This window comes from Apodemus sylvaticus, chromosome 9 (genome assembly GCF_947179515.1).
Source record: "Apodemus sylvaticus chromosome 9, mApoSyl1.1, whole genome shotgun sequence".
NCBI lineage: Eukaryota > Metazoa > Chordata > Mammalia > Rodentia > Muridae > Apodemus > Apodemus sylvaticus.
This window is the reverse complement of record NC_067480.1, coordinates 63,061,718-63,075,164: the sequence shown is the minus strand read 5'-3', so window position 1 is coordinate 63,075,164 and position 13,447 is coordinate 63,061,718.

Genomic DNA, 13,447 nt, shown 5'->3' with positions numbered 1-13,447 from the left:
CTTGGAACCAAGGACAGCAAAAATATATTTGATCCAAGAAATCTTCCAACCTTCCTTCTTCAAACTCTATCTCTTTCGCCTGAAACAAATCTTGAATGTTGCGGGCACAAATTTCACGCGTATTTTCCTGTCCCATTTTTCCCTATCTATCTATCCCAAGCAGCCACTGTGCCAGGTCAGCACAATTTTGCTTGCCTAACCGTATCCTTCTGCACCCACAACAATAGTTTCAAAGGATAAAATTTTACACTAGAGCAAGCACTTGACTCCTATAGTTGTTTACCATGCGGATACCATCTTCTTTCCACTTTTTCTGCGAAGCTTTGCCAGATAGGGTCACCTCAGGAAATTCTCCCATATCAGGTCTGTCCCTGTTCAGGTGCCATTATGTAGCCGACCGTGGCCACATGCGAACCGGGGACCTGGAAGAGAATTCTGGGGATAAACGCGAAAGGGAAGAAAGAGAAACTGAGTTGAGACGACAGTTTGCCGATCAAGACTGACTTTACTATTATTTTGCCAAGATATATAGTCTTTAGAAAACAACCCTGCCCCCCAACATCAAGGAGCAGGCCGAGAACTCCTTGGCTCCATTTCTCAGCGGGTCGCCTGCTTCAAGTCTCTCAGGTCTCTACTGGTCTCCAGGTGAGACTGCCCTGAGGCACCCTTGGTTGTCAAGGTGAAAGCGCCTTATTGTTCCCAAGGAGCAAGGTCCAGAGATAGTAATTGAGAGTTTCTCTGGGTATAGTAGTCTCGGCTGGCTTTTGTGTTCTCTTAGAGTCTGTATGAGCTCTGCCCAGGATCTTCTAGCTTTCATGGTCTCTGGTGAGAAATCTGGTGTAATTCTGATAGGTCTTCCTTTATATGTTACTTGGCCTTTTCTCTTACTGCCCTAAGTATTCTTTCTTTGTTTAGTACATTTGGGGTTTTGATTATTATGTGACAGGAAGTATTTATGTTCTGGTCCAGTCTGTTTAGAGTTCTGTAGGCTTCTTGTATATTCATTGGCATCTCTCTCTTTAGGTTAGGGAAGTTTTCTTCCATAATTTTGTTGAAGATATTTGCTGGCCCTTTAAGTTGTAAATCTTCACTCTCATCAATGCCTATAATCCTTAGATTTGGCTTTCACATTGTGTCCTGGATTTCCTTGATATTTTTGGTTACAGGCTTTTTGCATTTTGCATTTTCTTTAACTGTTGAGTTCATGGTTTCTGTGGTATCTTCGGCATCTGAGATTCTTTCTATCTCTTGTATTCTGTTGTTGATATTTGTGTCTATGGTCCCTGATTTCTTCCCAAGGTTTTCTATCTCCAAAGTTGTCTCCCTTTGTGCTTTCTTAGTGGTTTCTACTTCTGTTTTTAGATCCTGGAAGTTTTGCTCAGTTCTGTCATTTTCTTGTTTGTGTTTTCCCCTAATTCTTTAAGAGATTTTTGTGTTTCCTCTTTCATGCTTCTGCCTGTTGATCAAAGTTCTCCTGTATTTCTTTAAGTGATTTTTGCGTTTCCTCCTTATTGGCTTTTGTATTCTCCTGAATTTCTTTCAATGATTTTTGTGTTTCCCTTGTAAGGGCTTCTAATTTTTAATCCATTTTCTCCTGAATTTCTTTAAGTATGTCCTTCATGTGTTCCTGTACCAGCATCATGACCAGTGATTTTAAATCCAAATCTTGGTTTTCTGGTGTGTTGGGGTATCCAGGACTTGCTAATGTTGGAGAATTGGGTTCAGAGGCTGCCATAATGCCTTGGTTTCTGTTAGTAACATTCCTACATTTGCCTTTAGCCATCTAGTTCTCCCAGGTGTTAGATGGTCTTATTGTCACTGGCTGGTGCTTCAACCTACTGTGGATCTTTAAGGTTATCTCTGCAACACTTGATGACTGGGTTTCTTCTAGTACAGATTACTGATATGCTGCCTTCCTCTTTTGTGCCTTTGTAGCCCTTCTCAGTCTTGCCTCAAGCAATGTTATACTTGGGTTGTCAAGGTCAACCAGGTGTTCTCTGTCTGCTCTATTATGGAGCGAAGATGTTGTAGTGGGGGTCACTCCCTTTGTTGATTCTCACATAGGACACAGGTCCTGCGATGGACTGGCTTGCAGATGAACCGCCTATGTGCTTAGTTCCTGAGTGCAGGCAGACCCCTGGCAGTTTGCACCACCAGAAATCTAAAGCTCAGGGTAATACAGCACTTAGTGACCTTTTTCTGTCCTGGCAGGCAGCGAGTATGGCCGTGGGGCTTCTCTCCTTCTGCAGCTCACTGGGCAGGATACAGGCCTTGCACCCAGCAGGCTAGCAGACAAACCGCCTATGTGCTCAGTTCCTGAGTGCAGGCAGACCTCTGGCGGTTTGCACCACCAGAAATCTAAAGCTCAGGGGATAAAGTACCTAGTGATCCTTTTCTCTCTGGGCAGGCAGCAGATATGGCCGCGGGGCTTCTCTCCTTCTGCAGCTCCCTGGGAAGGACATGGGCCCCGAGCCCTGTGGTCTGGCAGACAAACCCTCCTATCCAAAATAATTTTCAAATTAGTGATGGAAAATCTGTAGAAATTAAACAGAAATGACATAATCATAAATGTATGCTAATAATGTGACTTCTGATCAAGTATTCTACAGACAATGTTAATGTAGAAGCTAGGGAATAGCAAAATGGCAGAAAATTACTTTCTCATTCGTCATGTATATTATATCTGGTACATTCTAATAAAAACATTTAACATGGATGGAAATTGAGTCCTATAGATTGGTCCTAAGGCAAAATGTCTCACACAGCAACTATTTTTAGACCTGGTATACTCTAACATGCCAGGATGACATGAGAGATATGTTGAAATTCATTAAAGATAATGTGACCCAAATGATTTCATTTATTTTTTGTACATCCAAGAAAATTTTTAGAAGTCATTATGTTGTGGTAAATAACTGACTAGAAATTGAAGTTTATATAATAATGTGGTCATATCTTTCAATTTTACTTTGCTAAATACCAATGCCTAATCAACTATGAAGCTCTTTGACTCATACAAGAAACTATATGCTTCAACACACAAAAACAGCAATGTATTTTTGAAACTTACTCTTGAAACTTACTCTTCAGCTCTCCATGTTGCTAATGCTTACCTCCCCAATTTCTAACAATGTTTATTGAATATGTGTGAGACATCACGAAATGTACTGACAGATGATGAATCTTTCCTTAAAGGTAAACTAAAATGTGCTTTGAAAAATTTCCAACTGTTTTCCCTGGCCCCTCCCCTTAGCTTTGAACAGTAATTACCATTACACAGAGCTTTTATGGGAAACACAAGTCTAGCCACTTAAATCATATGAAAAACACAAAAGCTTCTGTCTCAACTTCACCCTGACTTATAATGCAGACTTTGCAAAAACACTTACCTTTTTGCTTCAGTTGTGTTTAAGGGGAAAAAACCTTAAGTTATTGAGTGTAATGATTAGTTAATGCCTCTGAAGCACTAAAGGAGCTCTTAAACATACTGTGTGATGGAAGAGCAGTGCTCAGTAAATGCAGCACTTCACTTCTGCACAGCACTTTAGGCAACACATACAGTATTACCAATCTTACTGCCTTGTAGCAGTCTGTGTTCCCAAGAGATGATGCTTTAGTTACATGAAAGCTATCTAGAGTAAGTCATGCATTTAGACTTACATCAATAGTTTCATTGGGAGAATCTGTAAACTACATTTGAGTTAAGAACATGTTTAGATTTTAAAATTATATTGGTTGTGATAGAGTATTTAGCAAGGAAAAACACTGAACATTTTATTATGATTAAAGGTATATAAAATATACAAAACTCATTTTAAAAGAATGTCTTTTAGGCTAAGTAACAATGAAGATTAAAGAAAGGACACAAGAATCCTAGGGATTTCACAGTTTGGCAATAGAGTAGTTTAGAGTATATTTGCCCAATCTAGGCCTGCAGCTTGTATTTATATTAACTGAGTTGTGTGTTCTTTGCACAGGCATTTTGAGGTTCAAGATATACCCTTTTAAATATGGCTGGTATAAATCTCTAGTGTTTTCATTTCATGGGTATCAGAGGTGTGAGTGAGGATGTGTTGTGCAGGCTAGTAAAAGGGGATGCATGACTCCAAGCATTTCAGGTTAAACTGGTTTTGTTAGCTTAGCAAGCTAGCATCAGGAACCAGGGGAAGATAGCAACATAGAGCTATCGGTGGAGGTGGGCAAAACCACTGAAGTAGGCATATAGCTGGGTTTAGCATGGGTTTTATTTAAAACTACAAGTAACAGAGTATCACATGAGACATCTTGAATTCTGCTGAGTTTTTAAAGTAGTTGGTGTCATAGGTCCTTCCTGACTCTGCATGTCTTCTTCGAAGTCATTTGAATTATAAAATCTATTCTTTTTCTTCTTCTTAATACGTATATATTTTGCAATAATATCACTACCCTCAAGAAATAGCACAAGTCAAGTCATCACAATGTGTACAAGGTTGGTGAAATGGCTCACTGGATAGGAAAAACAATTGATTCTCATAATTTGTCCTGTGCCCTCCATACATAGTGTGATACATGAAAGAACATAGGTGTACAAAAAGCACAACAAATAAAGGCAATAAAATCATTTGCATTGCAAAATTCTGTTTTGAAATTCTATATGAATGATATACTTACTAAGAGTCTTCATTTGTTTTGAGTGAATACATGCAGGCATACAAATATACATATATACATACATACACTATTATTTTTCTCATTTAAATTTTTGAAGCCATTTTCCATATATAATATGACTTTTTAAATATTTCAAAAGATTCTGAGTTACAGGGTACAGATATATCTTCTTAAGAATTTGTGATTTGCGGAAATCACAAACAGCATTGTGACTGCTGAATGGGAGTTCATTTAGAGTCACCAGATATCATAGAAAAAACAAAACAAAGCAAAATACCTCCTTCCATAAAAACAAAAAACAAAAACACAAGGATTGTTAGCGTTATTCAGTTGTTCATTTCACAACATTGTGAAATGGGAATCCCAAGGTTCATTAACACTGCCTTAGTTTCATTATCTACATATGATATTAATAATGACTACTTGGAATATATTAGAATATAAAGTCTAAATATTTTATTAAACAAATATTATAAGACTGATATTTAAACATCCTTGTGACAAGAATAGTGTATTTGATGTAACCGTAGAACATCTATTTTGCAGATCTATACACTGAGTTATCATTACATATGACAAAATGAATGAATAAGAGAGGGCCTCAAGTTGGCTCTTTCATGAAATGGATGGCACACTGGCCTTCTAGAGATAAAAAGAGCTAATCAAATCTCATAATAAGCATGAATTTGGATAACTTTCATTATCTTGAGTGTTTGGTAAATCTTTATTTTGAAATACACAATAGATTTTCCTCCTGAAATATGTAGAGGAATTTTCATTTCTTCCATTGAGTCCTGATAAAGGAATACCAGTATAAATAATTCAGATTAAGGGAGCTGCCTTGATTTGTTTTATGTTATTTGTAAAACCTGTAAAAGAGTGCATTTAGGTATATCATTGTCTTAAATAAAAATTATGAAACATACTTATCAAATATGTTACTTTATAAATTAAAATATATACATTTACCATACATTTGAATATCCTAAGGTTTAATTTGTCAGTTAAAACTTTTCAAGAGGAAAAATGGAGGCCTTGTAAGAAGGAATACATACAAATCAAGAATTTTAGAGCTTCAAAAATGTGTAATACTACACTCAAATGTAAGCTATATATAGAAAGCTGGTCACAGGCTTCAGTCTTATATTTTGTGAGCATTTTAAACAGCTATAGAGATTGTAAAATAAACTGATATAAAAACAGAACAAAGACAAGTGTTAGGATCTATGCTTAACTTTTAGAATACGTAAGGACTATGAAATATATTTATTTGCTTCACAAAGTGTCTATAATTAATGCTAATTACAAATTCAAGGTTTTATTTTATACCTCTTTAACAGGAAAATATTTAATATCAGAGATTTCTTGAAAATGATTCAGCAAGGATTTAAATATAACTAATTGGAATTTTAAAAAGACCACAGACATATAGTGAAAAGTACCTATATCAGTGAATTATATCATATAAATGTTGATAGCCTAATAAAAAGCTATTAATAGCAATAAATTACATCTACTTTTGTCTATGATTATGTATGTGTACAAATACAGTGGTTTATTGTAAATACATACACATTACATACAAAGACATATAGACATGCACACGTATTAATCATACAAATGTGTGATAAGTAAAGTCCCCCTAAAGTCACAACTTATCAATGTGGCAAAACAATTTGAGAACTAGTTGCCATCTTTGTGTCTCTGAAATCCTTTATGGGCCATTTTATATGTTATTAGTACCCTCAATATATACAAAACATTCCTAATTGTGCTGTATGTTCCAATTTTTCTCTTTATACCAATATATTTAATGCTTATTTAAAATCTCATTAGACATCTAAAATTATTGTCCTGTTTCAAAAGAAATTAAATATACTAGTGGGAGAAGACCTGGAGAACCAACTTAAAAGAGATACTTGTTCTATTATAACATGCTTTCTAAGGGTTCAGTTCATCTTTATTTGGGCCCCAGTACATGTGTAAAATGTCATACTTTTTTATGAATGAATATGGAAAAAGAGCATCTTTGACTCATGGCTGACAAGAAGCAGAGAGTGGTCTAAACAAATTAAGGGACTATATAATCATAAAATATTCCACTACTTTTAAAATATTTACTTGCATATTATATACATGTATCTATTACATTATTTATTATATGCATATCCATATACTGCATGTATATATATTATATGTATTTGTATGTATAAGCATACCCATACACACACATATATATGTATATATATGAATGTGTGTGTATATATATATATATATATATATATATATATATACATATATCCCCAAAATAACATAAAATTATAACTTGCATGATATCAAAATTACACTTATAATTCTGAGGAGTGTTGTCAGTAGCCACATCTTATTGGAACATAATTTTGTAGGCCCTTAGTTTGGGAATCTGGATTTTGTGATCTTTTGAAGAAGACATGTATGAGGCATCCCTAACTTTGTAATTCGTAAAGGCTTCATGGCAAATTTCTATTGTCTTTATACAAGTCTACTTATCTCCCCTTCCCTCCCTCCCTCTCTCTCTCTCTCTCTCTCTCTCTCTCTCTCTATATATATATATATATATATATATATATATATATATATATATATATATATATATGGGTATAAATGCCCGTACATGTTGAGAATCATGTGCCCATATAGGTATAAGCAAAAATGTATGTATATTTACATGGAAATTAGAGGACAACCTCAGTTACAATCCAAAAACATTGCCCAACATGCTTAGTGGGACAATTTTTCTCACATTCTAGGACTTAACAAGTACTTTGTATTGTAGGATGTAATGTATTGGATTCAGATAAAATTCTGTCTCCAGGCTCTAGTGCTGCTTCAATTCCTGTACTGACTTCCTCCAATGATGGATATGATATATTCTAAATAAACTTGCTCTTCCAAAACTTACTTTAAGGATATGGTGTTTTTCAGAGAAATAGAAACTCTTTAAGAAGTGCGGATGCAAAATATTTGAAAATACGTCATTCTGTTTACATTTATTGGTACTCAACTACAATACATCATTCTATTTATATTTATTGGTTGCCAACTATCTATTATAACTTGCTACAAGTTCTGAATAGAGTATTTTGATATTTGTAACTACACAGAGATATAAAACAACAGAACTCACAAAATAATGTTAGGATCATAATAATATATGAGAAATATTCTGTAAACACTTTACATATATCTTAGAATAAATAATATTTTTACTATTAAAATGAAAACATAATATCTAGTTGTTTTCAATTAGAAAATGAGAATGTTAACATTTGTTTCACAGCTTCTCAGAAAAATGCTGAAAAATTAAAACGTCTTTAAATGAGATATTGTCACTTTTTCATAAGAAAGTCTAATAATAATTATACAAACCATCATTTGAAAGTATACAACTTCATACACTTAATCCAATTCAATATATTCAAATGTATGGGACAGACTATAATCAATAGAAAAAATATAAATGATAGATATATGAAAAAATATCCAGTATTCTTACATACTCAGAAAATGACAATTATAATTACTTTGATACTCTATTTTCCCCAATTTGAAGGGTTATTATAAAGAAAACAAAAGAAGAGTGTAGAAAAAGAAACTGGTGGTAAGTGCCAACTGGTTCAGCCAGTAGGGTTCAACTGGCCAAGAATATGAGAGTAGATAAGCCATGGTGTTAGAGGGAAAGCAAATACTTCTATATTGCTAAAGGAACATGTCACTAAAATGTTCCAGATTCCATGTGATACCCATAGATTATTCATTTACTCAGCCATCAACTGAGATGCTTTATCCTGCAGTAGATGAGAACTAATATACAGATCCACAACTTGAAAATATGCAGAGAGTGAAAGACACTGCAACAGGGTCTTACATAGCATTTATTCATCGAACCTCTCAGTCCTCATGAGGGTATGCTGAAGATGAAGTAAAGATGAAGTAAGAGGCAGAAGAGTTTGTAGATATCAAGGAAACAGAATCATCCAAACACAATGTAACAGGGCCCCAGACCTTAGCACACCTGACTACTACACTGGTATACTGACCATCTAAGTATAGTTACTAAGTAGCTAATACAAACTTTCTATCAGCTTAAACTTATGTCTGAGCAATCTTCACTTCTGAATACCACACAAGATACAGTACAACTGATGCACAGATAAGTTACAAGGACTGTTTCAGAATACACAGGCCTGCAAAGATTCAATCCAGACAGGGTCCCAGTGAAGAGATGGAGTAATGGAAATATAATCTTTCTCTCCAACCAAGAAACTGTCTCCAATTGAAAATCATTTGCAAAAGAAAAATAATTTTTCTCTAACAGAGTCATATTAGGTCCATAAATCTAATTGCATAAAGGAATTGCACCCTACAATAGAAGGTCAACCCCAACCAAACCAAAACCAAACCAAAGGCAATTCCAACAAAACTCAGTAGTATTTTGGAATTTTTTTGGTCTCAAGACTTTGTATATTTTTTTATCTTATGACCTTTTGCTTCAATATTATGGTTTCAGATTTTGTGTTTTTATGAGTCTGTTTTTTGTATATATGTGTCCTGTACATTTTTGTTTGTATAATATTATTTATTTGCCTTTTTTGTCTTCTAATAATAGAGAGAAATAAGACAGCATGGATTTGCATGGATGGGGAGGTAAAGATTATAGGAGATGATGGGCTGGGAAAATACACAAGGCCTACATCCCTAACCTAGAAGCAATCTTTGATATCTGCTCAAAAGTAAAATATCAGCTTTTCTCAAAGTTGAATGTGGGTACACAACCTTCTCAGGCCAGTGCTGATCCCTAGCCATAAATAATGAACACACACACACACACACACACACACACACACACACACACACACAAAACAGTATTTTTCAATATTCTTCATCTTACAATGTTTTGTTGTCTTTATTCTACTTGTGTTTTATTTTGTATGTGTCTGTGTATATATCTAATAGTTTCTAACTTTGTGTTTATGTGAGGTTCCTGTGTGGGTAAATGTGTATGTGTATCTATGTTTTTTGAGATTTGGGGGGTGTTCTTTGAGTTTATGGTTGTTTTCTTTTTTCCATTCTTTTTTTCTTGGTGTTATCTATTTTTTAAATTTATTAATCATTTTATTTGTTTACATTTCAAATGATATCACCCTTCCCAATCTCCATGAACCACCCACCGCATTTTCCTCTCCTTTAACTCTAAAGTGATGCTTCCAAACCCACCTACCCACTCCAGCACGACTCTTCTAGCATCCCCCTTCTCTGAAGCATCAAGCCTCCATGGGACCAAGTACCTTCCCTTCCACTGATGCCAGGGAAGGCAGTCCTGTACTATATATGTAGTGGGGGCATTGGCCTGACTCATATGTAGCCAGTTACTTGGTGATTTAGTCCCTGGAAATTCTGTTGAGGAGGGCTAGTTGATACTCTTTTTCTTCCTATGGGGTTACAGTCCCCCTCAGCTCCTTCAGCCCTTCCCATAATGCTTCCATTGGGGTCTCCTGGCTCAGTCCAGGTTGGCTACTAATATTTGCATCAGTTTATTCAGATGCTGGCAGAGCTTCTTAGAAGGGAAGGAGCTCATTCAGAGAGCACCCCTCCATGCAATCCATTCCATCTGCAGACAACAAACACCTACACTGTTGCTGATACCAAGATAGACTTGCAGACAGGAACCTGGTATGGTGTTATTTAATTTTATTTTAATATATTCAATACCTGCTTGTATCTCAACAAGAGAGAGAATGAAAGACGGCAGATAAGGGTGTGTGATTAGCTAACTCTATCTTGAAATACTTGAGGGAAAGGAAATCATAATCAGAAGATATTGCATTAATACATTTATACTGGGTGATTTTGACTTCTTTGTCAATGATCAAGTGATCATAGGTGTGGGGGTTTATTTCCAAGTCTACAATTTTATTGCATTGATCTACCTATCTGACTTTATAGCAATAACATGGTTTATGTCACTATTGTTCTGTAGTACAGCTTGAGGTCAGGTATGGTGATTTCCTGAGAAGTTCTTTTATTGTTAAGAATAGTTTTTACTATCCTGGATTTTTTGTTATTCCCTATGAATTTCAGAATTATACTTTATATCTCTACGAAAAATTGAGTAGGGATTTTGATGAGGATTTCATCAAATCTGTAGATTGATTGCTTTTGGTAAGATGGCCAATTTTACTGTTAATCCTGCAGATACATAAGCATGAGAGATCTTTCTATTTTCTGAGGTCTTCTTTGATTTCTTTCTTGAGAGACTTGAAATTCTTGTTATACGGTCCTTTCACTTCCTTGGTTAGAGTCACACCAAGATATTTTAAATTATTTGGAACTATTTTGAAGGGTGTTTTCTCACTAATTTTTTTCTTTACTCATTTATCCTTTGAGTAGAAGAAGGCTACTGGTTTGAGTTAATTTTATATTGATCCACTTTGCTTAAGTTGTTTATCTGCTGTAGGAGTTCTCTGGTAGAATTTTTGGGGTCTCTTATGTATACTGTCAAATCATCCATCCAGTGGAAAAAAGACAGCATTTTAAACAAATGGTCTGGCTCAACTAGCAGTCCTCATGTAGAGGAATACAAATTGGTCCTTTTTTATCTCCTTGTAGCAAGCTCAAGTACAAGTGTATCAAAGACCTCCACATAAAACCAGATATGCTGAATCTAATAGAAGGGAAAGTAGGAAGGAGCCTCAAACACATCAGAACAGGGGAAAATTTCATGAACAAAAATCCAGTGGCTCAGGTTCTAGGATCAAAAATGGAAAAATGAGACCTCATAAAATTGAAAAACTTATATAAGTCAAAGGACACTGTCAGTAGGATAAAATGACAACCTACACATTGGGAAAAGTTCTTCACCAGCCCTACATCTGATAGAAGTCTAGTATTCAAACTATATAAAGATTTCAAGAAGTTAGAGTCCAGAGAACCAAATAAAGGTAATAAAATTGGGGCATGAATCTAAACAGTGTCCTCAACTGAGGAGAATGAATGGCAGAGAAGCACTTAAAGAAATGTTCAAAGTCCTTAGTCATAAGGAAAGCACAATTTTTTTTTATTTTTTTGATGTATTTTTATTTTATTTGATATATTTTTTATTTACATTTCAAATGATTTCCCCTTTTCTAGTCCCCCACTCACCAAAAGTGACATAAGACCCCTTCCCTCCCCCAGTACTCCCACCCACCCCTTCCCACTTCCCTGTTCTGGTTTTGCCTTATACTGCTACACTGAGTCTTTCCAGAACAAGGGGGCACTCCTCCATTCTTCTTGTACCTCATTTGATGTGTGGATTATGTTTTGGGTATTCCAGTTTTCCAGGCTAATATCCACTTATTAGTGAGTGCATACCATGATTGATCTTTTGAGACTGGGTTACCTCACTTAGTATGATGTTCTCCAGCTCCATCCATTTGCCTAAGAATTTCATGAATTCATTGTTTCTAATGGCTAAATAGTACTCCATTGTGTATATACACCACATTTTTTGCATCCATTCTTCTGTTGAGGGATACCTGGGTTCTTTCCTTCTTCTGGCGATTATACATAGGGCTGCAATGAACATAGTGGAGCATATATCCTTATTACATGCTGGGGAATCCTCTGGGTACATGCCCAGGAGTGGTATAGCAGGATCTTTTGGAAGTGGCGTGCCCAGTTTTATGAGTAACCGCCAGACTGATTTCCAGAGTGGTTGTATCAATTTGCAACTCCACCAGCAGTGGAGTGTTCCTCTTCACATCCTCGCCAACACCTGCTCTCTCCTGAGTTTTTAATCTTAGCCCTTCTGACTGATGTAAGGTGAAATCTCAGGGATGTTTTGATTTGCATTTCCTGATGACTAATGACGTTGAGCATTTTTTAAGATGTTTCTCTGCCATCCAAAGTTCTTCAGGTGAGAATTTTTTGTTTAACACTGTACCCCATTTTTTAATAGGGTTATTTGGTTTTCTGGAGAAGAAAGCATAAATTAAAATAAACTTGAGATTCCATCTCACACCAGTTAGAATGGCTAAGATTAAACAAAAACAAACAAACAAACAAACAAAAAACTTGTTGGGCACTGGTGGTGCATGCCTTTAACCCCAGCACTTGGGAGGCAGATACAGGCAGATTTCTCAGTTCTAGGCCAGCTGGGTCTAGAGAGTGAGTTCCAGGACAGCCAGAACTGCACAGAGAAACCCTGTCTCAAAAACAAACAAACAACAAACAGCAAACCTCAGGGGACATCAGATGCTGGATAGAATGTAGAGGAAGAGGAACACTACTTCTTTTCTGTTGTGATTGTAAAACTGGTTAAAGCACTTTGAAAAACTACTTGGTAGATTCTCAGAAAATTGGAAATAGTGCTATCTGAAGATCCAGATATACTACTACTGGGCATATTCCCCAAAGATTCTCCAGCATATAACAAGGGTACATGTTCCACTATGTTCATAGCAGCCTCATTTATAGTAGTCAGAAGCTGTAAACAGCCCAGACGTCCCTCAATGTAAGAATGGACACAGAAAATGTGGAACATTTGCACAATGGAGTACTACTCAGCTATTAAAAAGAAGGACTTTATGTAATTTTCAGGGAAATGGAACTAGAGAATATCATTCTGAGTAAGGTGACCAAGTTACAAAGGACCACACATAGGTTGTACTCAGTGATAAGTAGATATTATCCCAATAACATAGAATACCTATGATACAACTCATAGACCTTATGAAGCTTAAGAAGAAGGAAGACAAAAGTATGGATATTTCAATCC